Source organism: Bubalus kerabau, chromosome 4 (genome assembly GCF_029407905.1).
Source record: "Bubalus kerabau isolate K-KA32 ecotype Philippines breed swamp buffalo chromosome 4, PCC_UOA_SB_1v2, whole genome shotgun sequence".
Lineage (NCBI taxonomy): Eukaryota > Metazoa > Chordata > Mammalia > Artiodactyla > Bovidae > Bubalus > Bubalus kerabau.
The window spans coordinates 154,560,377-154,585,337 of NC_073627.1; the positions used below are offsets into that span (position 1 = coordinate 154,560,377).

The 24,961-nt window shown below is 40.5% G+C and overlaps 1 protein-coding gene across 1 annotated transcript in view; it reads left to right on the forward strand.

Annotated features, from left to right (window-relative positions):
* The first annotated feature begins 1,455 nt into the window (after positions 1 to 1,455).
* DIRAS2 (DIRAS family GTPase 2) overlaps positions 1,456 to 24,961 on the forward strand; it is a 36,431-nt gene continuing 12,925 nt past the window's right edge. The window contains exon 1 of the mRNA XM_055579130.1: positions 1,456 to 1,609. The gene's annotated coding sequence lies outside the window, so the exon portion shown is untranslated. The remainder of the gene's footprint in view (positions 1,610 to 24,961) is intronic.

Consider the following 24,961-nt stretch of genomic DNA (forward strand, 5'->3'; position numbering starts at 1 on the left):
GATTCTTTCTCTCTACTAGTTTGGTGCCAGAATTGGCTTTTTGCCTTCAGTATTTTTACCTCTTTATATCTTTCACCCTTCTCTATTCAGCCCTCAACTTCCATTTTTTTTTTTCATTTAGTTGATAACCTACATTTTGGGATTGTCATGGAAAACACCTTGATTTAATGGTTCTTGCAGATTCTAGAAATGGAGGCAGACACACAGGGTCTTTGGGTCTCTGAGCCCTCCTCCAGGTTTAGGATGGCTTTCCTAATAGCTATCCACTCCTTTGTAATGAAGAGGAAACTGGGAAGAGAATTATATCCTTATATCTTTAAAATAGGAGTTGATTTGTTGATAGTGGCCTTACATGACAAAAATGGTATTTTATTCATAATCCAGTGACCATAGCTTCAAGATCAGAATTAGGGTGGACTGGCAAGCTGAAAAAAATTTCCTGATTATATTTATCACACTAAAGTAAGATTTAAAAAACCCATATATTTCCTGTGAGTAGCAAGGTAGAAACTTACTTTGGAAATAAGCATCATAGGGTAATGCTGACTGAAACTGTAAATTCTAAACAGTCTTAGAACTGATAAATGGGATTCTTTAAGCTAAATCAAGTTTAAAGAATAAGAAAATGTCCAATTCTTTTAATACCAAAATTTTGGTATTAAAAAAGAGCGGGTTACAATAGCTAGAAGAGATCTTCCTTAAGTGTAGTTTACATTTAATATGGATCATGTTATAGGAGAGCATTTCTTTAAAAGTTTCAGCACAGAATTTCTAGCCATAAACCTAATTCTTGCTGATTCACCTGTTTTTGATCAATGCTTCTTTGACAACACAGTTTACCAATGTCAGAAAATATACTTGGTTATTTCCCCGAAATACTAAAGTGAAACTACTTGGTGTAAAGACAATTTTAGCCCCGGATTGCCTATGGTGGTTTTGCTAGAGAAGCCTGTTAAATTAGAATGTATTAACCTGCAATGTGTGGTTGCCTGTCCATCATGGCCCGATTTTATCTGCTTTATAAATGAGGTTTTTAATTTAGAATCTGGACACTGAAAGAAAGCTTTAGGCGCCTAGTAGTAACTATAGTCGGTAATGTGAACAATCTGAAACAAAAGAATCTGGTGCACTTTCAATGAAATTATTTTAATTCATTGAATTCTCTGAGAATTCCAGTATTGACCACCTATTCCAGGAGCATGCAGTAGGTGGCACCTAAACGCTCTTTGGAGGCGAGCAGGCGCCATTTAAGCAGGAGCATCCACCGCTGCAGCAGTTGGCACAGCTGAGAAGTCCGAGATTGAAGAGGGGAGGAGGCGGGGGAGGCTGCAGGATGGTGGAGTGGCAGTGACAGCTCCGGGCCCGCCCGGGCTGGGCGGCGCAGGTGCGCTGGGGGCGCGGGGCACACGAGCCCGGCCGCAGGTGCGCGGGGGCGCGGGGCGCGGGGCGCACGGGCGGGCACACAGCTGACAGCACCGTCACGGCAGCGCAAGGGAGCTCGCGCCCCGCCTACCTGCGGGAGGAGCCAGTATCCTCACAGCCTGCGCTGCCCGGTCCTATTCGAGGCGAGCTCAGAAGCAGCTCTGCGAAGAGTTGTGTACATCCTCAGGTAACCGAGATTTCTCTTCCTTTGCTGTGGCCTCGCTGCTTCTGCACTGGAGCATTGACGGCTTTGGCATTCTTGTCTGCTAGTCCCTTAAAAAGGCTTAACGCTATCTGGGAGGGCGAGTCAGCAATATAAAGACTGGAGTAGATGAGAGAGTAAAAAACTGCATTTCTGTATCCTTGTCAGAGAGAGTGAGCATCCTGATACTTTTATAAAAATATCCTTTTAAAAACATTTGTATCTTACACATTATTTGGAATTCCGAAGCAGGAGTTTGTGTTTTAGAAAATTATACGGTGCAGGTGTTTCTGTTATGTAGAAGTTGATTTAATGGTTTTACGGGAGTCCTGAAAAGATTTGCTCCAAAGTGAGAGCACGTTAGAGGCTGCTGTTGTGTTTCAGCGTGTTTTCGTACTCGACCGGAGCTCTTCGCGGGCTTGGCTGAGACTTGGCTAAACGTTTTAATTCTCCTTTTAAATAATGCATTTCATGATGTCTACATGTGTTTCTTCCTGTTTTGTTGTTGTAAGAAGAGAAGATGGGGAAGGCGCCGCACCCCATCTTTACTTGTAAGATTGTGGTTCCCATAAGAAGACAATGACTGCTGACTGCTCCCAGGCTCGCCTGCAAAGCATTGTCAGCTTTCCGCCTGGTGGGAACCTGCCTGAGTCTTCTGTCCTGAAAAATGCTGGTTTTCCCCTTTAAAACTCCAGTTCACCTTCTATGGGGGTTTGGGAGACTTTTGAACTAGAAGCTCTGTGAATCGTTATATCCATTGAACGGTTATCTGCATGGCTGTGGTGGAATTCAGTTTCTTCCCACTGTGCAGTGACACAACTTGCCTTCCTTAGGAATTTATTCTACATATTTGCCCACATTATTTTTTGAATGACCCTCTTCCGTGTGAGAAGCTAGTCCTAGCATAGGGGACCTTTTCTGTTTTGAACTAAAAACTTGAGGAAAAATTTCCTTTTAAGGAAGATTTTCTAGGTAACAGTAAAAGGTTGGAGCATTTTACATTCCAAATCAGTCCAAATGTGCTTCTTTCCCAGTGACATTTGGATTTGAGGAGGTGGAGTGGGAGGGAGAGAAAAGGGGAGGATAAAATTAGAATAAATTTAACAAATTTGTGAGGAATAATAATTTTTTTTTTGGTCATTGCCTGAAATTGCAAATTGTCAACAATTCTATCTTTGGAAATGCAGGAGATCCTATGGGCTGAGATGAAGGAAAATCCATAGTTCGTTTTATAGAAACAGAAGACACAAAGCAGGGAAGCATTTTCATCCTATTTAACACATGGCATTTAATTTGGTAATAGGGACTTCAGTGCCCATCGAACTCAGGAAGGGGGGTGGGGAGAGGTGATTGTCTCCACCATTGCACAGAACTGCTGCTCAGTTATCTCTGCAGATGGCAAATATATATGCACAGCTATTGCAGAAATCTCCAGAATCCTTTTCTTGTTACAGCTTTAGTAGAGTTGTTCCAAAGAAGAGACTCAGAAAACACTCAAATTGAATTCCAAGTTGTGGAAGTCCCTTTTCAGCTTATGGCTAGCAAGTAGCATTCTCAGCAATCAACAGTGCCATCTCACCACGGGAAGAGCAGAGACGACTTTATTCATTTCACGCTGTACATCTCCAAGGAACCACACCTGACTTTATTAGAAATATATTATTTCAGAAGTAAATACTGTCTCTACACTGAAATCTACGTATCTTAGTGAAAAATTAAAACCTTTGAAAACTAACAAGGTTCTCGTATCAAAAAGAGTATAGCTGTGAAAACAAAATCATATGTTCACTTTTCTAATTTTGTGGCCATACTTGATATATATTAGTATATTGGAAATTAACCTATTAATTTAGACAAAATCATTATTTTCCCCCAAGATAAAGGCAATCAGTTTTTGCACAGGAGAATTTCTTTGTTACAAAGAGGAATGCTTGGCTATCTGGGTGAGGAGGTTGCCTGCCAGCTGTTTTAAGTTAAAATGGACTCAGTGCTGACCTGAACTTTCAATTCAGAAGACCATGATGCCCCGTTTGCACTTCTATGTTGAATTGAGTTTGTCTGTTTTGTTGGTCTGCCCATTATCTATTTCTCATCCAGCTATTAACCGACTATTTATCTACTTGGTAAGGATGTTTATAATGGACAGATGTCTCTTTAAAGGCAGAACTGATTTCTAGGACACTAATTGGTGTTAGGTATGATTTTTCTAGGAAAATAGCCACTCTTAAAAGGGGAGCTGATGATTTTCATGTTGTCATGATTGCTAATATTCTTTTACACATTAAATTGATGCATGCATGCACATTTAACATATAAAATTATGTTTTATTTCAATTATTTGGAAATTAGTTTAATTTCAAATTATGTTTTAGTTTTTATTTTTATTATGTGGCTTGCAAGTCTGGGTTTGTTGACCAGGTAAGTATTTTTTAAAGTATTTGGAACAAATGCCGTCTTATCCTCTCTTCCTTTGCTTTTGTCATGGGCAAATTCAGGAAAGGAAGATTGCTTGTAGCTCTCTCCTTAGTGCAGTTAAGTGTCTTCCCATAAATCAGTACTGTCCAATAGAACTAAAGTGTGTGAGCCGCATGCATAGTTTAATCTGCCCTAGTAGTCATGTTAGAAAAGTAAAAATAAACAGGTAAAATTAATTTTAATAAATATATTCTTTAACCCAGTATGTTAAAAAATGACCATTTAAAGATGTAGTCAATACAAAATACTACTGAGACATTTTACTTTTTTTTTTTTTTTGGCTAAGTCTTATATTTACAGAGTACCTTGATTCAGATTAGCTATGCTTCCAGATGTCGATAGCCTGCATGGCTAGTGGCTGTTGAATTAACCAGCACAAATATAGAATGTTAACCTTTTGGCAAAGCAATTTAAAAATTGAAATATTAGAAGCTTTTAAATTAAACTGGTTAAACACTATTAAAAATAAATATACAAATGATCTTAAATTGCTGTAAGACCTGTGTCCTGCCCTTCCTTGCCATTAACTAGTTGTGCGGTCTTGAACTTACTTTTACTACTTTATCAGTAAAACAAGAGGATTGGGTCAAATACTTCCCTTGATTTTATGAAAAATAACCAGTAGATATGAATTCAGCCCACATGCAGCTTAGAGAGCTACTGTAGCAGAAACAAAGGGAGCGGACCTTATGCTGGACATTGCCGTTTTGCACGAGTTTGCTTTGGTCCAGTTCCTGATGACAGATGTCAGCATGTGAGGTCCCATGCCTCGTTGGAGGTCATTCCATTTTCATATTTAAATTACTGGACGAGTAGCAGCAAGCCTATTGGAAAATCAAGAAATAGTAAGCTAGCATTTAGGTCTTTTTATATTATCCTTCACTGGCATACATATCTTCAATGTTGTTATCTATTTGTTTCAACACCATTAAATAAAGTTTGGTTAATTGTAATACTTTATGATTGACTGATCCATGAGTAGTGACTTCTGGTTTGGGGTAGGGGTGTTGAACATTTTTAATTAATTTTTATTGGAGTAGAGTTGCTTTTATTGGAGTAGAGTTGCTTTAAAATGTTGTATTAGTTCCTACATATAGCAAAACAAATCAGCTATATGTATACATATACCCCCTTTTTTTTGGATTTCCTCCCCATTTAGGTCACCACAGAGCACTGAGTAGAGTTTCCTGAATTATTATATATAGTAGGTTCTCATTAGGTATCTATTTTGTACATAGTATCAACAGTGTATACATGACAATCCCAATCTCCCAATTTATCCCCTCTCCATTTCTCTCCTTGTGTTGTAAGTTTGTTCTCTATGTCTATGTCTCTATTTCTGTTTTGCAAATAAAATCATCTTCCATTTTTCTATACTTCACATATATGCATTAATATATATTTGCTTTAGTAGTGACTTCCTGGTAGTTCAGCTGGTAAAGAATCCTCCTGCAATGTAGGAGACCCCAGTTTGATTCCTGGTCAGGAAGTTCCCCTGGAGAAGTGATAGGCTACCCACTCTTTGGCTTCCCTGGTGGCTCAGATGGTAAAGAATCTGCCTGCAGTGTGGGAGACTGGGGTTCAATCCCTGGGTTGGGAAGATCCCCTGGAGGAGGGCATGGCAACCCACTCCAGTATTCCTGCTTATAGAATCCTATGGACAGAGGAGCCTGGTGGGCTATAGTCCATGGGGTTGCAAAGAGTTGGACACGACTGAGCGACTAAGCACAGCGTAGCACAGAGACTTCTTGACACATCGATATGAATGTCCTTATGAAAAGATGTCAGTTTCCTCCCCCAGTCTCTGGATAGCTTCTGTGATCAATGAGTGCTGATGGGCATGGGTACAATTTCTATCATATGACTCTCTGCCTTGGAAAGGATTGTAGGACATTTAAAGAGAACTATGTTTTGTATGAAAGGAATTTATATGCTATTTTTCTAAAGCTAATGAATGTCTGGAAAGTGAATTTTTTCTGAAGAAATAAGAGAACAGAGGAACTTTGTATTAGGCCTTTCTATAGTAATGAATTTCTCTGTCTCTTTCTTTCCCCTTGCTCCTACCCCCTCAGTTTCTGAAGCTATGCTCCAGAAAGATCTAGCTACTTATCAGTATTTAGACAGAGAAGACTTTGCAGGGGTAAACTTTCCTTCCTATGTCCTCTTTACACTCAGATTGTTTTATTGGAGCACCTCTATGATTTTTGAATTTGGACTTTATCTTTGAATGATACTGAGCAAAGAGGAAAAACGATCAGTACCCGGTCTTTGCATCCAGAGCAAAGCCAGTACGCTCAGGTCTCTGTCACTTTAAAAATCCAGTGCAAAGGCATTTTCCTTTTGGTATGAACTTGAACGCATCTCCCCAAACCCCATGCCCAGCTGCCACCCCGTCATTACACGCACACATGTAAGAGCAGTGGATTATCTCATTGCATTCTTGAAATAGTCCCCTGAGATTTTAAGAAAGGCCTTTGTGGAGTAGTCTCTGACACTTAAAGATTGTGCTTCTCTTTGGAGGCCCCTTTAGACTTTGTGGGTTCCTGACCACAGAATGGTGTTCAAGAGGGCACCACAAAATGTACATCTGACCTTACTTTTTTTTTAAGGTTTATGTAAGTGTACATCTGTGTAAAGTCTGGGCAAGCTACATGCAAGCAAAATGGGGCTGGGAATGTTGAATGATAGAAATGACTAGGTGACCTACATTTTTGAAAGAATCTAAATTTTCCAGGATATCATGATAACCATGTGTTTATATATTTTCTATCATTTCAGGTGGATTTACAAATGGCACTCTATATACCTCCTCTTTGTTCTTTCCTTTTTTAAAAATGATAGCTTAAATTCCTCTAAGTATACCATCCATTTCAAAGTGCTCCATGTTGTTGGAGCCAATATTTAAACATAAAGAATGAAAATGTGGATAGAGAGAATGTTTAGTGATCTCAGAGCAGGGAAGAATTTTCTAAGGATGATGCCAAACTGGGATCGTAAAGAGGAAAAGTTTCTTAAATTGGGCTTCACAGAAATTTTAAATTTCTCTCTAGGAAGAAGAAACAATAGCAAAGGATGAATGGCAGCTGGGAATAAACATTTGAAAAATATTTCAGATGAGGTCTAATTATCTTAGTATGGTAGGTCTCAAATGTTAAGCACCCGAATCACCTGATGAGATAGTTATACTTGCAGATCCCCAGAGACTGTGATTCAGCAGGGCCAGAGCAGGTGGAACGTGGTCCCAGATGAGCAGGATAGCTTTGGTCTGCTGAGACGAGTTTGAGAATGACCACCTTGAAGTAGGGTAAATACCATCCTTGCAAATGAATAGAAATCTGAGCAGAGTGCAGGAACATGCAGGCCTCAGATACAAATTACTTGGAATATATGAAGAAATCCTCTGCTGCTGCTGCTAAGTCGCTTCAGTCGTGTCTGACTCTGTACGACCCCATAGATGGCAGCCCACCAGGATCCCCCGTCCCTGGATTCTCCAGGCAAGAACACTGGAGTGGGTTGCCATTTCCTTCTCCAATGCATGAAAGTGAAAAGTGAAAGTGAAGTCACTCAGTCGTGTCCGACTCCTAGCGACCCCATGGACTGCAGCCTACCAGGCTCCTCCGTCCATGGGATTTGCCAGGCAAGAGTACTGGAGTGGGTTGCCATTGCCTTCTCCAAAGAAGTCCAATCTTCAGTCTCACACAAATCAAATACAATTAAATCAATCATGAGAAATAGACTTCTTGTTACATGGGGAGGAGCTACAACTTTGATAATACACCCACACTGGGCTATGCCAGGCCAAGGAACTAGCACCATCACACATTACTAGGGTAATTTGGTAGTAATTTTGGAGAGCAACTGGCAGTCTCTACCAAATTTAAATTGCACATACAGTTTGATACAGTATTTTTATTTATAGGAGGCTAGTCAACTCAAAAATGTGATGAGAGTTTGTTGAGGAAAAAAAAAAAGCAATCAGTGAGAAATTAGTGATAAATGATAGGCCATTTAGTGAGTTCTATGTAGCTGGTATGTAGTTCTAAGTAGCCAGAGTCTAAACTGTTCCTAAGAGGCAGTAGGGGGAAAGGACAGTATATATGTAATTTTGCTGAAGGGGGAATACATGCAATCAAGCACATGTTTTTTAAGAAAGTTTCTGCTGGTCTTGTGAAACTTCTGCTAATCATGAGAAACAGTCATCACCATGAAGGATGTTACTGCTTTTTTAGATATGAGGAGATATAGGAATTGGGCTCATAAAATCAGCTCCTGAGAATATCTAACTATCTGAAGACTTGACTTGTCGGTTTTCCCAGAGCAGAGAGTGCCTCATTTCTGCTCTCTGCCCTGAACTCCTTCAGGAGTGTTGGAGGTCAGCAGCTGCAGCAGCACATGGCTTAATCCTTGTAGAGGTAGATGGCAAGCACCCATGGCAAGTACCAATTTGTGGATGACAATGCAATTACCCAGTTCTATCTTTTAGGACAATTCCAGGTTCCACTGAAGCTGTTCTACTTCTATTACAGAAATACGAGCCATGTTTTGGGCACAGGGATCTTGCTCTACAACCCTGAGACAGCCAAGGTGACGCGAACCTTAATTTTAGGACTGGTACTAATTAGGAACTGTAAATCTTTATTTTAATGCAGCATTAAAAGGTATGTGAGTCCTAAACATTTTGTATCATCCCATTGCCTTCCCTTAAGACCTGTGAAGACCAGGAAGATCAGAGTTCTTACTCTGACTCCAGTCTCCTGTGTCCTGGCCCTTCACTGGTCAGCTGTATCAGGATACTTTTGCCCCTGGCATTAGGGCTTAGTTAAAATATTGATTCAAATATGCATGGTGTAAGTATAACCGATGTTACACAAGCAGGTGTGATATTAACCACTGGTATTGCTCAGAGGAGGGCATGGCAACCTATTCCAGTATTCTTGCCTGGAGAATCCCTGTGGACAGAGGAGCCTGATGGGCTACAGTCCATGGGGTCACAAAAAGTAGGATATGACTGAGCAACTAAGCACAGCACAGCACAGCACATGGTTGCTCAGTGTTCAGCTTCTGATAATGCATCTCTAACTTTTTTGGTGAATCAGAAAACATACACAGTATCCATTATTCATTGCCTAACATGGTTATTGGGCTTCCCAGGTGGTTCAGTGGTAAAGAATCTGCCAAGATGTGAGTTTGATCCCTTCCTGGGTCAGGAAGATCCCCTGGAGAAGGAAATAGCAACCAACTCCAGTATTCTTGCCTGGGAAGTCCCATGGACAGAGGAACCTGATGGGCTACAGTCCATGGGGTTGCCAAAGAGTCAGACTTGACTTAGCAACTAAACAACACCATTATTATTATTTTTAAATAAATATGAGATGTTCTGAAAGTTGCTTGACAATAACTACATGTTAGTGTAGAAAAACTTCCTCCAACATTTCATAATGCGGAGCTCCTTGTTCACTTGTTTCTAATTTGAATTGGTCAGAACTCTTTAAAGGGTTTGCTAAACTTGAGTTGAAATGCAGGTTCTGCTATTTACTAGCTTCGCATCAGTACACTGTTACCTTAACTGCCTAAGGTCTCAGCTCCCTTCTCTGTAAAATGGGGCTGTTGATAACTAAAGACATTTCAAAGATCAGACTTTCCTGGGACCTCTCAACACTGGCTAGATCGTCAGGACTCCTGGGTTGTGCTGGTGGTCACTATCTTATCAGCATCTTAATGATTCTTCTCTCTCACTATCTCAGATTTATTCTCTTACACGGCCTGGCCTGAAGCCCATTGTCTCATAGTTGCACTTTGGTTCTGGATGGAATTCTGGCCTTCAGTTTTAGCTTCTCCTAATTTACCTAGTATGTGCACTCTCCAGTTCATCCTAAAATATTGATTTTGTTTCCTTTACAGCTTTGTCTTTAAGCTGGACCTACAGGACTCCCTATTTTGTATCTGGTTAAATCCATGTTTTCTCTTTCCAGAGCACTCTTTTCTTCTGGTCTTCGACTGAGCTCATTTCCCCACAGACAGTGCTGACTCTCTAACTGAAGTCACAGTTTTGCAAGAATAGACCTTGCTTGATATTTTGTTATCCTGGTTTTGAGATATTTATCTCGGTAATGATTCCAGTGGTCCTGGCCTTGATTGGAAGCCTGCTGAGGGCAGGTAGTACTACATGTTGTCTGATGTTGATTGTCACTGGATTCTAGACACATCAGTAGCTGTAGCCTTTTACAGCAAATTTTGCTGGCCTGCCTAGTGACCAGAGAACAGACGCAAGTATGTATTCATTGATTAATGGTTCTCAGCTCCTGACTGTATGCCCTTGCCTTTTGTCAGTCCATCAACTTCAGACTTCCTGGATATTCCACTCTCACCAAGGGTGTTCCCTCTGGTTTAGTCTTCTCCCTCACCTTATGCTCAAATGTCATCCAAGTGACTTCTTGTTTTCCCTCCACCCCCCTTAAATTCAACACCTGCAGCCACAGGGGATCTCATCAATGCAAGAGGTTTTCCCACTTCCAGAGAACGGTGGAGCATCCGCTCCCTGACCACAGCATCCTGATTCTACAGCATCCTTGCTCAATTTCTCCTTGAGCCTCTCCCAGAACTACAATTTATCTTGCTAGTATATTCTGTTTCCTTCCCATTAACATTTAAACATACTAATGTCTCTTTAATCAAAACTGGGTAGCATTCAGCCTTCAATTCACAAGCTTTCCTCCAATTTACGATCAATCTCAGGAAATACTTCAGAGCTGCCTGTATCAATGTCTGTATCTCATGTATTAATGTGTGTGTCTCGTGCTCACTCTGAGTTTCCCTGGTGGCTCAGGTGGTAAAGAATCTGCCCGCAATGCAGGAGACCTGGATTCAGTCCCTGAATCTGGAAGATCCCCTGGAGAAGGGAATGGTAATCCACTCTAGTATTATTGCCTGGAGAATTTCATGGACAGAGAAGCCTAGTGGGCTAAAGCCCATGGGATCACAAATAGTCAGACACAACTGAGCGACTAACGCTTTACTTTTCCATGCTCACTCCTCAACCTACAGCAATCCAGCTTCCACCCAGGGTGCTTTAAGAGCATCTCTCACTAAGGTCACTGATGATGTTCATTGCTTCTCAACCAGTGGGTGTTTTCAATTTCTCACTGTACTTCACAGCTCACCGCCAGTTCACATAGTCAAGCCCTCTCTTCATTTTTGAAGTCCTCCCTTTCCTCAGCTTCCACAACATGCCCTTCAGTGTCAGTTGTTTTTATTTCCACAGTCTGGTCTCTCCTTCTCGTAATTCTTTGCATACCCACTGCCTTTTCAAATAGTACATTTTGCAGTCTCCTGAGGTTCTATCTAGGTCCTATACTATTTTCTCTTTGTTCTTACAAGTCATCTCATCCACAGACTTGGCTTCAATCCCTACCACAGCACAGATGACTTCCATGTCTGCAATCTGATCCCTGATGCTGCAGCTGCTCTGGATACATCCTCCACCTGTGCTCTATCTGCTGAAAATCAAACTCATGACTTCCCCTTAAAACCTGGCCTTTGATCTCATCCCATCTCTCCAGTTTCACCACTTGGAAGCCTTAGGAGTTTTTCTTGACACTTTATTATCTCTTTGTGTCTTAACACTTTCATCCACCAGCCATCACTCTTTGCTGTTGATGTCACTAACTAATGGTCATGCCACCCTCCTTCCAGTGTTTGGAGGGCTCCAGATGTGGAGCATCAAATGTGGAGGGCTCTCTCTCTCCAAAAGGGCCTGCAAACAGTCTTGGCCTGGCTTTGTCAATACACTCCTGTAGTAGATGGCCATGGATGAGTCCTCTCCAGAGATAGAAATGCCTGCCATTGACATAATGGTATGGTCCACACTAGTCCTCTGTCACTGTAGCCTCAAAGCCATGTCTGAGATCCCACTCAGCCCACCACCAAAGCAAGGGTAATTGCCACAGGTAGTGATGGCCATTGGAGAAGGAAATGGCAACCCACTCCAGTGTTCTTGCCTGGAGAATCCCAAGGATGGGGGAGCCTGGTGGGCTGCCGTTTATGGGGTCGCACAGAGTTGGACACGACTGAAGCAACTTAGCAGCAGCAGCAGTGATGGCCAGGTAGAGACGAACCCAAGGTCTCTGCTCATGTTGCTCTTGCCTGAGGCACATTTCTTGGCCTGTCCTTTCCAGTCTGTTCATTAGAACTCAACTGCAGATTCATTCACACACTGAACAGATTCTTTTTTTTTTTTAATTTTATTTATTTTTTTAAAGTGCTGGCCAACCTACGGGCAAAGCTCATTCTTTATTTTTTTTCTGTTTCCTTTTTTTTTTACTGTGCACTCTTTATGGGCCAGGCAGTGTTCAAGCACTGCAGAGACAGCAGTGTAATAAACAGAAAAGACCTGTTTTGGTGCTTATAATATAGTGGAAATAAACACAGTTGTAAAAAGGCAAATTGTATTCAGAAAGGGATACATGCTATGGAAGAAAATTAAGCAAGAAGAGGCCTAAGACTGCTGAAATTGAGGCTGTTACTGTAAATCCAGTTGAAGGGTCAAGGAACTTCTCACTGAGAAGGTGACGTGTGAACACAGGCCTGCAGGAGGTGGTGGGCGAAAGAGTGGTCCAGGTAGGGGGATAGCCAGTTCAGAGGCCCTGAGGCAGGACCGTGACAGGTGTGTCCAGGTTGCAATGGGGAGACAAAGATGGCTGGAATAAAGCGAGCAGGGGGCAGAATGGCAGCAACTGAGAGCACAGGTTGGGACAGAACCCTTTACCTTTCACTCTCAGGGAGCCAGGGGGACCAGTGGGCTTTAAGCACAGGAATGATGTAATCTAGTGCCTGGGGGAGGCGCTGGTTGGAGTGGCTTAAGGCTTGAAGCAAATGACCGCTTAGGAGGCTGTGGTAGGGATCCAGGTAAGAGGTGGTGATTGCCGGGAGATCGTGAGGGCACTGGGGAAGTCTGGATGTGAAGATACCACTGGCACACTTTGCTGATGGAATGGGCAAGAGGTCCAAGAGAACCCGAGGGGTTTGGGAGGATTCCAAGGGGTTTGTCCTGGACACCCAGAGGGAGACTGTAGGCGTCGCTTGAGATGATGCAGATTATAAAGGGAGCAGTTTAGGGTGGATATAGTTTTTGTGTTTTGCACGTACTATATTTGAGACGTCTCCAACGCGTCAGAGCAGAGGTGTTCAGGTGAGAGAGGGAGACATATGATTCTGCAGTGTGAGTCTGCAGTTTAAGAAAGAAGCCTAGCCTGTACAGGTTGTTGCTGCTGGCACATGGATGACATCTAAAGACGTGAAACCTGGTGACACTGTTGAGGGCGTGAGCATAGCCGGGGTGGGGGTGGCGGGGAACAAGGATGCAGGCGTGAGCTTGTCTTGCACGCATATGTGCTCAGTTGTGTTTGACTCTTTTTAACCCTGTGGACTGTAGCCTGCCAGGCTTCTCTGTTCATGGGAGTTTTCAGGCAAGAATACTGGAGTGAGTTGCTGTTTCTTCTTCCAGGGGATCTTCCTGATCTAGGGATCGAACCACATCTCCTGCGGCTCCTGAATTACAGGCGGATTTTTTACACACTAAGCCACTGGGAGCTTGTATAACGGGCAAGTTAATTAGGAGTGATGGCACTGACCCACCTCCCCTGCCACCATCCTGGCCCCAGCTGGACCTCACCCCAGTAACAGCTGCCTCTCCCCACCCACACATTCCCTGCCCATTACCTTGCTGGCTCCATCTTCTTCTCTCCACCCCTTGTTCCATTCTAGAATCCTCCCTTTTCCTAGAACATATCATGCTAGCATCTGTGTTTGTCCCTTCCCTCAACCAGGGAAGTTCTTCTCCCAGATATTCAGAATTCACACCATCATTGTTCTCAAATCTTTGCTCCAATAAGAACTTTCCAGGGAGCCTTTCTCTGGCTTCTGGCCACCTCTGATGTCCACTGTACATCCTCAAAATGTAACTGAAAGATACTGCATTGACGTGCTCTTATCAAATGTACCCATACCCATGGAAACCCTTCATTTGGAAGACTTAAAATGATAAAAACATCTCTTTTCAAATTTGTAATTGTACAAGTAAGAGAGCTTTTAAGGGACACATTTGCATTGCGTTTGGCAAAATCATATATAAAAATGTTTCCTCTATTATATCTCCTTTCAAAATGCCCTCTCCATAGGATAGTTGTTTTTCCAAAGTAGTTACTGATCCCTCTCTTATGTTTTAAAATGTCACCTTTCTATTACAGGGATGGAGAAAATGTGCTTATTTTTGCAAAATACCTGCTGTATGTCATATTGCTAAAAGCTGCCTGCCACCCAGAAAATGGTTATGAATATAGAACAGTTGCTTTTTGTGTAATAGAAAAGCACGCAATTTGCCTTTTAGTTCTGCAACACATATATTTGCCTTGCTACAAGATGACTAGTGAACCATCCTGTGGTTAAAAAAAAAATTTCATCGTGGCTCACCATCTTCATATGAAATACTGTAAAGGTCTTATTCTTATATATTAAGAAATAAAGTACCCAGAAGCTCCTTTTTGGCTTCAGCTTCTTTGCTGCAAGAACTGACTGATGAACAGTGCAGTAAATTCGTTCACCTCTGCTTCTGTCTCTATAATGTCATCATACATCCTCATGTAATTTTTTTATTTCTCTTGACATTGCCAGCCTATGAGCAGTTACTCTTACATAGATTTTTTTCAAAACTTGATTTTGTTTCTTTAAAGAGTTCATTGATCTTCTCTCATACAATTTTCCTTGGTCAGCTCACAAAAATGTATTTCAACAGCAGGTAATCAACATGCGCTAAGTGTTTCTGATATGTCCAGCACTGGGGTAAATAAAATTACGTGCTGCTGGGTGAATCCCACAGGGATCCTGCCTTTATGATACTGGTATTGGAGGGAGAGGAAGAGAGAGAACACAAAATAATAAATACTGCAAGAAGGATGGTACTGCTGCATGTGAGCTCATATATCCAACCTTTGCGACCCCCTGGACTGTAGCCCACCGACTCCTCTGTCCATAGGATTCTCCAGGAAAGAATCCTGGAGTGGGTTGCCATTTCGTCCTCCACAGGAATCTTTCTGACTCAGGATTCGAACTCATGTCCCCTGAGTCTCCTGCACTGGCAGGCAGATTCTTTACCATGGCACCACCTGGGAAGCCCTGTGAAAGAACAATATATGTATAAAGTATCTTATTATTGAAAGAGAATCATTCTAATAATAGATGTGCTGAAGTATGTTTGAAATGTTTCTACTTTGCTCTGTTTAGTGAACATGTCGCCTGTGAAACTTCTAATACTGGTTCTTGATACCTTTGTAATTGTTTTCTAATTATCTTCCTATAGGACTCTGAGAAAGGACTGCATTTTAGTTTGTTATTAAGAGTTTTGGTGTATTATTTTATATTATAGATGGAAAATAAGTACTTTTCCAATGATTTGCGACATTTTGCCTTTCAATATCAAAAAGATTCTAAGCATTTAAAAAATCAAGTGTAAATTTTGTAGCATACTGGTTTAAGTATACTGTGTTAACCTTTGCTTAAAAAGTATAATTTGTTTGAGTGGTGCAGCCCAATAGATAAACACTATGAGCCAATCTATAATTGTGTATTTTCTAGGAGAGCTGCCCAGGTGGTACTAGTGGTAAAAACAAAACAAAACAAAACAAAAAAAGCAACCCACCTGCCAATGCAAGAGACTTGAGAGACTTAGGTTCAATCCCCGGAGTGGGAAGATCCCCTGGAGATGGGCATGGCAACCCACTCCAATATTCTTGCCTGGAGAATTCCATGGACAAACGAGCTTTTTCACTGGGTTGAAAAGAGACACAGGTGAAGTGACTTAGCACACATGCGTTTTCTTGTAATCACATTTAAAAAAGTAAAGACCCAATTGAAGTTAATTCAAATAATATATTTTATTTTACCCAATGTATATGAAATATCATTTCAACTTGGAATCAGTGTCAAAATTATGAATGAGATATTTAACACTCTTTTTTTATATGTGTTCAAAATCCAGGGCAGGACATCTCAGTTTGGTCTAGCTGAATTTCAAGTGGCAAGTGACTACTATATTGGACAATGCAGTTCTGTGGGTTAGTTTTAAATGCAGTGGCTAATAGTGATGTGTAACAGGAGCACTGATACAGTATAAAATAAAGGCCTAGAAGTAGGTGTAGATTTCATCTGGTCTCAAGAAATTAGCTGGAGAAAAAATGGTAACCCACACTAGTATTCTTGCCTGGAGAATCCCAGGGACAGAGGAGCCTGGTGGGCTGCCATCGATGGGGTCGCACAGAGTCGGCCACAACTGATGCAACTTAGCAGCAGCAGCAGCAGCAGCAAGAAATTAGGTATTTTTTTTGGCCTGGTGAGATCAGATTAGATCCTTATTGCTCTTAATTTGTAATGTGGATGACAAAGGAGAAGGGCTATCTGCTGTGCCAATGCCAATTGTACTATGGGTGCAATTTTTAATTCATAGTTTTATTTTTGCTAAAAATATTTTTTCTTATAATCATGTATTTTTATCATGGTAAAATATATGTAACATATTATTTACCATTGCAATTGCATTTAGTGGCATTTAATACATGTACATTGTTATATCACCATCCATCTCCAGAACTGTTCATCTTGCAAAACTGAAACTCTATTCCCATTAACAATTACTCCCTATTCTTCCCTCCCCCCAAGCCCTGGTAGACCACCATTCTATTTTCTGTCTCAATAAACCTGACTGTTCTAGGGATGTTTTATGAAAGTGGAGTCATATGATATTTGTTCTTCCATGACTGGCTTATTTCACTTCACATGGTTCATCCATGTTGTAGCATGTACCAGAATTTTCTTCCTTTTAGGCTATATAATGTTCCATTTTGTATATGTGCTATTTTGTTTATCCATTCATCTGTTGATGGACGTTTAGGTTGCTATGGTTATTGTGAATAATGCTGCTAGGAACTAGAAACATGGGTACACAAATATCTTTTCAACTGTTTGAATAATATATCATAATATATGTTTAAATTATTTTGAGTATATACCCAGAAGCAGATTGCTGGAGTACATGGTGACTGTTGAATTTTGCGTTATTTTACATTCCTACTAGAAGGATTCTGGAGAAGGCAATGGCACCCCACTCCAGTGATCTTGCCTGGAAAATCCCATGGATGGAGGAGCCTGGTGGGCTACAGTCCATGGGGTCGATAAGAGTTGGACATGACTGAGCGAGTTCACTTTCGCTTTTCACTTTCATGCATTAGAGAAGGAAATGGCAACCCACTCCAGTGTTCTTGCCTTGAGAATCCCAGGGACAGAGGAGCCTAGTGGGCTGCTGTCTATAGGGTCGCACAGAGTCAGACACGACTGAAGCAATAGCAGCAGCAGCAGCAGCAGGAGGGTTCTAACTTCTCCACATCTTCCTTAACACTTGTTATTTTGTTTTGTTTGTTTTTTTTTTGCTTTGATTTTTGATAGTAGACATTCTTGTGGGTGTGAGGTGATTTCTCATTGTGGTTTTGATCTTCATTTCCCTGATAATTTGTGATGTTAAGCATCTTTTCATGTGCTTATTGGCCATTTATATATTATTTAGAGAATGTTTATTCAAGTTCTTTATCTATTTTAAGTTGTTTTTTTCTTTTTGTTATTCAGTTGTGTTTCCTCTGTATTCTGGATATTAGATTCTTACCAGATATATGATATCTGGTATGATATATGATATCTGGTACACCAAATACATGATATATGTACCTGATATATATATGATATCTGGTACACCAGATACATGATATCTTCCATGGTGTAGGTACTCTTTTAACTTTCCTGACACTGTTATTTGTTGCACAAGAGTTTCTAATTTTGATCAAGTCCAATTTATCTATTCATGTGAAGCCACAACGGCCCCCAAAGAGCCAAAACAATCTTGAGAAAGAACAAAGTTCAAGGCTTCATACTTACAGATTTCAAAATGTATTATAAAGATGCAGTAGACCAATTGTGTGGTACTGGCATAGAATAGACACATAGACCATGGAATAAAATTGAGAGTCCAGAAATAAACCTAATTTACATTTGTAATTAATTGAATTTTGATAAGGGGTCAAGATCATAACAAATAGTTTCAGGATACTGATATCCATAGATAAAGGAATGAAGTTGGATTCCATCACACCATGTTCAAAAATTAACTCAAAATGAAGCAATGGCCTTAATATAAAAACTAAAGCTACAAAACTCTTAGAAGAAAATGTAGAGGTATGTCTTCATGATGGCAATGGATTCTTAGCTAAAATACCTAAAGCATGAGTAATAAACTAGTTCATGATTGTGTGATGGAATTTTTTTTTTATCCACTTTCCAATTTTGTAAACTTTCATTTGACTAAAAATAGAAATCTACCTAACCAAGTACATATACAAAGAGCCATGTTCCAGTAAGTGGACAATGAAGGAAGGACGCCAGGCTACACATAGTAGCACCTTAAGCCATCACTCCTGATATTGAGCACTTTCTTCTCCTTGCTGGCAGTTTTTGCCCTCCAGTTGTCTTCATCTTTTGGTGTTAATTTCCCTGCAAGGTTATCATACTGCATTGGTCATTCAGGATCAAACTTGGTAACTGATCCTTTGACCAGGACAATGGTACTATCTCTTATTCACATGGTGTGCCTTTTTATTTCTCTTACCCACATGGAAAAGCCATTAAAGCTGAAAATTCCCCAAACATAATCAGGCTGAAAAGTGTAACTAAGTGCATTTTATTTAGCTGTTTGGATTCCTAGCCATCATATTTTTCCTGAATGAAATAGTTTTAGACAGACATCAGTGAATCTTATTTCTGTGCCTAAGCTGTGGGCTTATTTGGCTCTCAGTAACAAAACTCTTAAAGAATAATTTATTCTATCCTTTCCATTCCAAGAAATGTCCCAACTTTTTTCCACTTATTTCATTGTTGCTGTTATCACAAGTCTTGTGATGAGTGCCTACGGAACCCCCCCGACCCCGTATTATGGGATGGGAGCTCCATTACCTGAGTGCAGATGAGTCACCTGCTTTAGCACCTGCAGAAATATTGCCAGGGTGGGTGTCTCCACAACACTAGGAAACAAGATTACTCAAAAAGGATTCTACATCTTTGGATAAAGGTGAGCCAGGGATGTTTAACTCTTCTTTATGATCAGGCAGCTATTTCTCACTAACAAATCTTTCATTTTTTATGTTCAGCTAAGAAGGTACATGAAATGAATTCTTAATTAAATTGAAATTCTAAAAATTTTTAAAAGTACACTCTCTTACCTAGAGAATATATGCTCTATTGAAAATAGTTAATTTCTTAAAGATATCCTTGTTTATGTTGTAATAGCAATAACAATCCTTCAGTTCAGTTCATTCGCTGAGTCATTTCCGACTCTTTGCGACCCCATGAACTGCAGCACGCCAGGCCTCCCTGTCCATCACCAACTCCCAGAGTTCACCCAAACTCATGTTCATTGAGTCGGTGATGCTATCCTACCATCTTATCCTCTGTCTTTCCCTTCTCCTCCTGCCCTCTATCTTCCCCAGTATCAGGGTCTTTTCAAATGAGTCAGCTCTCTGTATCAGGTGGCCAAAGTATTGGAGTTTCAGCTTCAACATCAGTCATTCCAATGAACAACCAGGACTGATCTCCTTTAGGATGGACTGATTGGATCTCCTTGCAGTCCAAGGGATTCTCAAGAGTCTCCTCCAACACCACAGTTCAAAAGCATCAATTCTTCGGCACTCAGCTTCCTTTAAAGTCTAACTCTCACATCCGTACATGACTACTGGAAAAACCATAGCCTTGACTAGACAGACCTTTGCTGGCAAAGTAATGTCTCTTCTTTTTAATATGCTGTCTAGGTTGGTCATAGCTTTTATTCCATGGAGTAAGTGTCTTTTAATTTCATGGCTGCAATCACCATCTGCAGTGATTTTGGAGCCCCCCAAAATAAAGTCAGCCACTGTTTCCACTGTTTCTCCATCTATTTGCCATGAATTGATGGGACCGGATGCCATGATCTTAGTTTTCTGAATGTTGAGCTTTAAGCCAACTTTTTCACTCTCCTCTTTCACTTTTATCAAGAGGCTCTTTAGTTCTTCTTCACTTTTTGCCATAAGAGTGGTGTCATCTGCATATCTGAGGTTATTGATATTTCTTCCAGCAATCTTGATTCTAGTCTGTGCTTCATCCAGCCCAGCATTTCTCATGATGTACTCTGCATAGAAGTTAAATAAACAGGGTGACAGTATACAGCCTTGATGTACTCCTTTTCCTATTTGGAACCAGTTACTTTTACTTAAATGACCCATTTACTTTTTATTACTAGTAGTTTTAAATATAAGCTCTTAAGTGCCCACTTTAAATATGAAATTTGCCTAAAGTTAATAAAGTTTAAATTTTGTAATAAAGACATATCTACTCAAGGAGAAAGCATTTTGGAAAACCAAGGCAAAAATTGATCTGAGACAGCCTGTATAAACTTCAAGAAATGCCGGTACCCTTGATCTCAGACTGTTCATGGGACATTTTTGGCAGGATAGTACACTAAATTGTCTGGCTTTTCCAAATACTGACAGCTGAATTCTTGTAATCTATGATTTTTCTCTGGATTCAATTATATGTTTTTTTTGAAGCAGGCTTAATTCAGGGTATAATGTAGATAAAGATTGTGGTTTTACATGAGATGTTTCTTCTTTTTCTAAAATTTTATTCACATGAATCTAACATGTCTTCCAAAGGATCCATGAATGGGCACCTCTTGTGACTCAGGGAATCAAAGTCTATTTTCCCTACAGTCCTGGACCCTGTAGGCTGAGGATAAGCGTCTGATAATTCTTCACCCACTTATAGTGTGGAGGAGGTTTCCCCACATGTCCAGTGATTCTCCAGATACCAGGTGGATGTCCTACCATTTGACTCAGTTCTGACACTATCATCCATAGAGAGCATCAGACTCCACAGGATAACCTACAAGACTGACCTCTGCTTCAGATGCCAACTGCAAGTCTAGGTTATTACCTGTGCTTCTGACTAACTGGTTATAAATTAGAGGTTCCCAGTAGTCCCTCCTTAGGTTTGTTTAATCTGCTAGAGTGGCTCCCAGAACTCAGAAAAACGTTTTACAGACTAGGTTACTGGTTTATGATAAAAGGAACAGCCAGATAAAAGAGCTGTCTAGGGAAATATGGGGAAAGGGCACGAAGGTTTCATTCCCTCTCTGGGTTCACAGTTCTCCCCATGGCTGCATGTGTTAACCACCCTGGAAGCTCTCCTAATCCCGTCCTTTTGAGTTTTTGCAGAGCCTTCATTACAGAGGTGTGATTGATTAAATAGTTGGCTATTTGCAATTGATTCAACCTACAGGCTTCCCCTACTCTTTCCTTTCTCCTTCCTAGAGATGTGAGGTGGGGCTGAAATTTCCATCCCTCTGTTCCTGGTTGTTTAATTATCCTGGCAACCAAACTGTAGTCTTAGGTCCTTTCCAAAAGTCACCTTATTAGCATCAACCCAGTTGATGGAAAGGGGCTTTTTATGAATAATAAAACACTCATTACATCTTTATGGTGCTGAAATGTTTTTAGGAACTAAGGACAATAGGCCAAATACTGTAATAAAAGATGCCCTCACTGCTCTTACCTCTCAGGAAATTTCAAGAGTTTGGGAAGCTGTGAGCTAAGAACTATAGATAAAGACCAAATAATGTATTTCTTGTAAACCAAAATTTTGCACCTCTAACTTGACTGTCAGTATTTAAAATGTCCCATTTAAAATGTTTTATTATAAAACACACGTTTATATTTTATGACACTTTGCAATGGAAAGGATACCCTCTTTTCTTGATTTTTTCCCTTCATTTTCTGTTTATGTATAAGCTTTTTAGAAGTATAAGAGACGGTAGAGATAGTTTAGTCTAAACAAGTTCAAGAAAAGCTGTGAAGGTTGTCTGTAAAGTTATGCCAGATAGCCTTCCTATTCAGGGACTGGGCTGCTGGTGAACAGATCTGTGCATCAAGAGAACCCAGTCTAGCTGCCTCTCCAGCCAGTATGATTCTTCTGTATATCAGTGGTCAACAAGAGACCAATAGACATTTGGTAAAATGAACCATGTGAAAGAAAAGGACCACAGTGAAGAAATGGAACCAGAAGTATCTCAATTCAGTTCAGTTGCTCAGTCGTGTCTGACTCTTTGTGACCCCATGAACTGCAGCACGCCAGGCCTTCCTGTCCATCACCAACTCCCAGAGTCCACCCGAACCCATGTCCATTAAGTCGGAGATGCCATCCAACTATCTCAACCTCTGTCATCCCCTTCTCCTCCTGCCCTCAATCTTTCCCAGCATCAGGGTCTTTTCAAATGAGTCAGCTCTCTGCATCAGGTGGCCAAAATATTGGAGTTTCAGCTTCAACATCAGTCCTTCCAAGGAACACCCAGGACTGATGTCCTTTAGGATGGACTGGTTGGATCTCCTTGCAGGCCAAGGGATTCTCAAGAGTCTTCTCCAACACCACAGTTCAAAAGCATCAATTCTTCTGTGCTCAGCTTTCTTGATAGTCCAACTCTCACATCCATACATGACTACTGGAAAAGCCATAGCCTTGACTAGATGGACCTTTGTTGCCATAGTGATGTCTCTGCTTTTTAATATGCTGTCTAGGTTGGTCATAACTTTCCTTCCAAGGAGTAAGCATCTTTTAATTTCATGGCTGCAATCTCAGATAAGAACAATAGCAACAAATCTCAATTAATAGTCTTACTGAAATTCTGCTTGGCATCACCTTTCCTGATAACAAAATGCTTCTTTGAGAAAGAAAAAAATCAGAGTACAAGAAAGTTTATCTACAACATAAAGGAAAAGATTTTAGAGAAATCAAGAACAGGTACACTTGGTTCATCATCTAACAGAAGTTTCAGAAAGAGAAAAAAGATAGAAGGATTAAGATGATGTAATTTTAAAAAGCAAATGAAAAATTTCCCAAGTTGCAGAAAGGGTTAAGTTTTTAACCAGCAACATGCTGCACACCAGCCCCCTCCCACCCCCCACCCCCGCCCCGGGAAAAAGTCACCACAATTAAAAAGCAGTTCTAGATATATCCTGAAATGTCATAACTCCCAGAATAAAGAGAATACCCTAACCCTGCCAAGAGAAGGGGAAAACACAACTTTCCTACAAAGGAAAGAATATCATACTGGCTTTGAATTTTGTGTCAGCAACCCTGGATGATAAAGTTAAATGATTTTTAAAGTCTGAAAAGAAAAAAGAATTTGAACTTAATTTGGCTGCAGAATTCTATCAATCAAGTGAAAGGGTGTGAGCTCAGAAATTTTAATGTCATCTAAAAGAAATTATCAGTAATGTTTATACTGAAGTATAAAATAAATCCTAAGATGATCAATTGAAATACAAAAATTATATTATTAATACTTAGGCAAAAAACAGACAAAAAGCTGGAAAAGTAAGACCCCAGTGTTTCTGACACAGAAAATTATGCAATCAGCAGTTTGGTGAAAATGACCTTTCTCTCTTAGTGGGTCCAATTTTGTCTACTTCCTCAGTAAAAAATCTTTACAAAGTCCTTTTAATGCTGTTTATTAATAGCATTTAGAAACAACCTGCAGAAGAACCACAGAAGACAATATAAGTTTTGGAACAAATTGTAAATATTATAACTGGAAATTTTAAATACTGATATTTGCTTTAAAAATAGAGCATAAGTGATACAATTAGGCAATGGAGGAAGATAATAGTGCTAATTTTACAGAGAGAGAGAGAGAGAGAGAGATGGTCCAAAAATCAGTAACTCAGGACATTAAGATGTATTATTCAAGCAATGAATGCATTATTTAAAATTTAAAGGTGAACACCAGGAAATAATTGAGCTTCCATTCTTAGAGACTAGAGCTGCTGAAGGAAGGGGTCTAGGAGTAGATAAGAGTATTTTATAATATTTTTATTTTTCTTTAACCAAGTACATGCATTGTATTATTTTTCATTTGTTTGTTTTTAAAGTTTTTAAGCTGAGATAACAGGAGCAGTTGGGATTGGCCTGGTCAGGTTTAATTGGGGCTTCCTCTGCCGTCACCTGCCCTTCTTTCTCTCCTTGAAGAATAACTTGCTGTGTGTGCATCCTGAATCCCATTGGCTCCTGTTTTCTTTCAGATTTGTTCCATCGGACACCCAGCAGCAGACCTATGTAGATATTCTTCCACACTTGTCTAACCCTTACCTTAGCCTTTGCCAATTATCCCTCTCCTTTCCTTAATCCCTGAATTTCCTTAAATAGAATCTGTACTTCTTTTCTTTCCGACCAGCTCATCAATTCCCATCACTCTCATGCCCACTGCAGAGTGACTTTTGCTCCTCTACACCACTTACCTGAAACTTTGCTGGTCTTCATCTCCTTCTGTGTGGCTGAACCACACTGAGTCCTTGTTGGCAGCTCCGTCATAGTTCTCAGTCCTACACCTTTCCTTCTCTGTATAACTGAAAGTGAAAGTGCGAGCTGCTCAGTCGTGTCCGACTCTGTGACCCCGTGGACTGTAGCCTACCAGGCTCCTCTGTTCATGGGATTCTCCAGGCAAGAATATTGCAGTGGGTAGCCATTCCCTTCTCCAGGTAATCTTCCTGACCCTTCTGCCTAACTCACGAGGAATACTCACAAGTTGAATATGTTTCCTATCAACTTTTACACTAGCCTTCACCTGACATGAAAAGTGGAATGAATGCCTTTGCTGGCACAGATGGTCATGAGACACCCCCGCCCCACCCCCTACAGACACACCAACCAACCTCCAGGAGGAAAAACCATTGGTTCCCAATGGGTGCA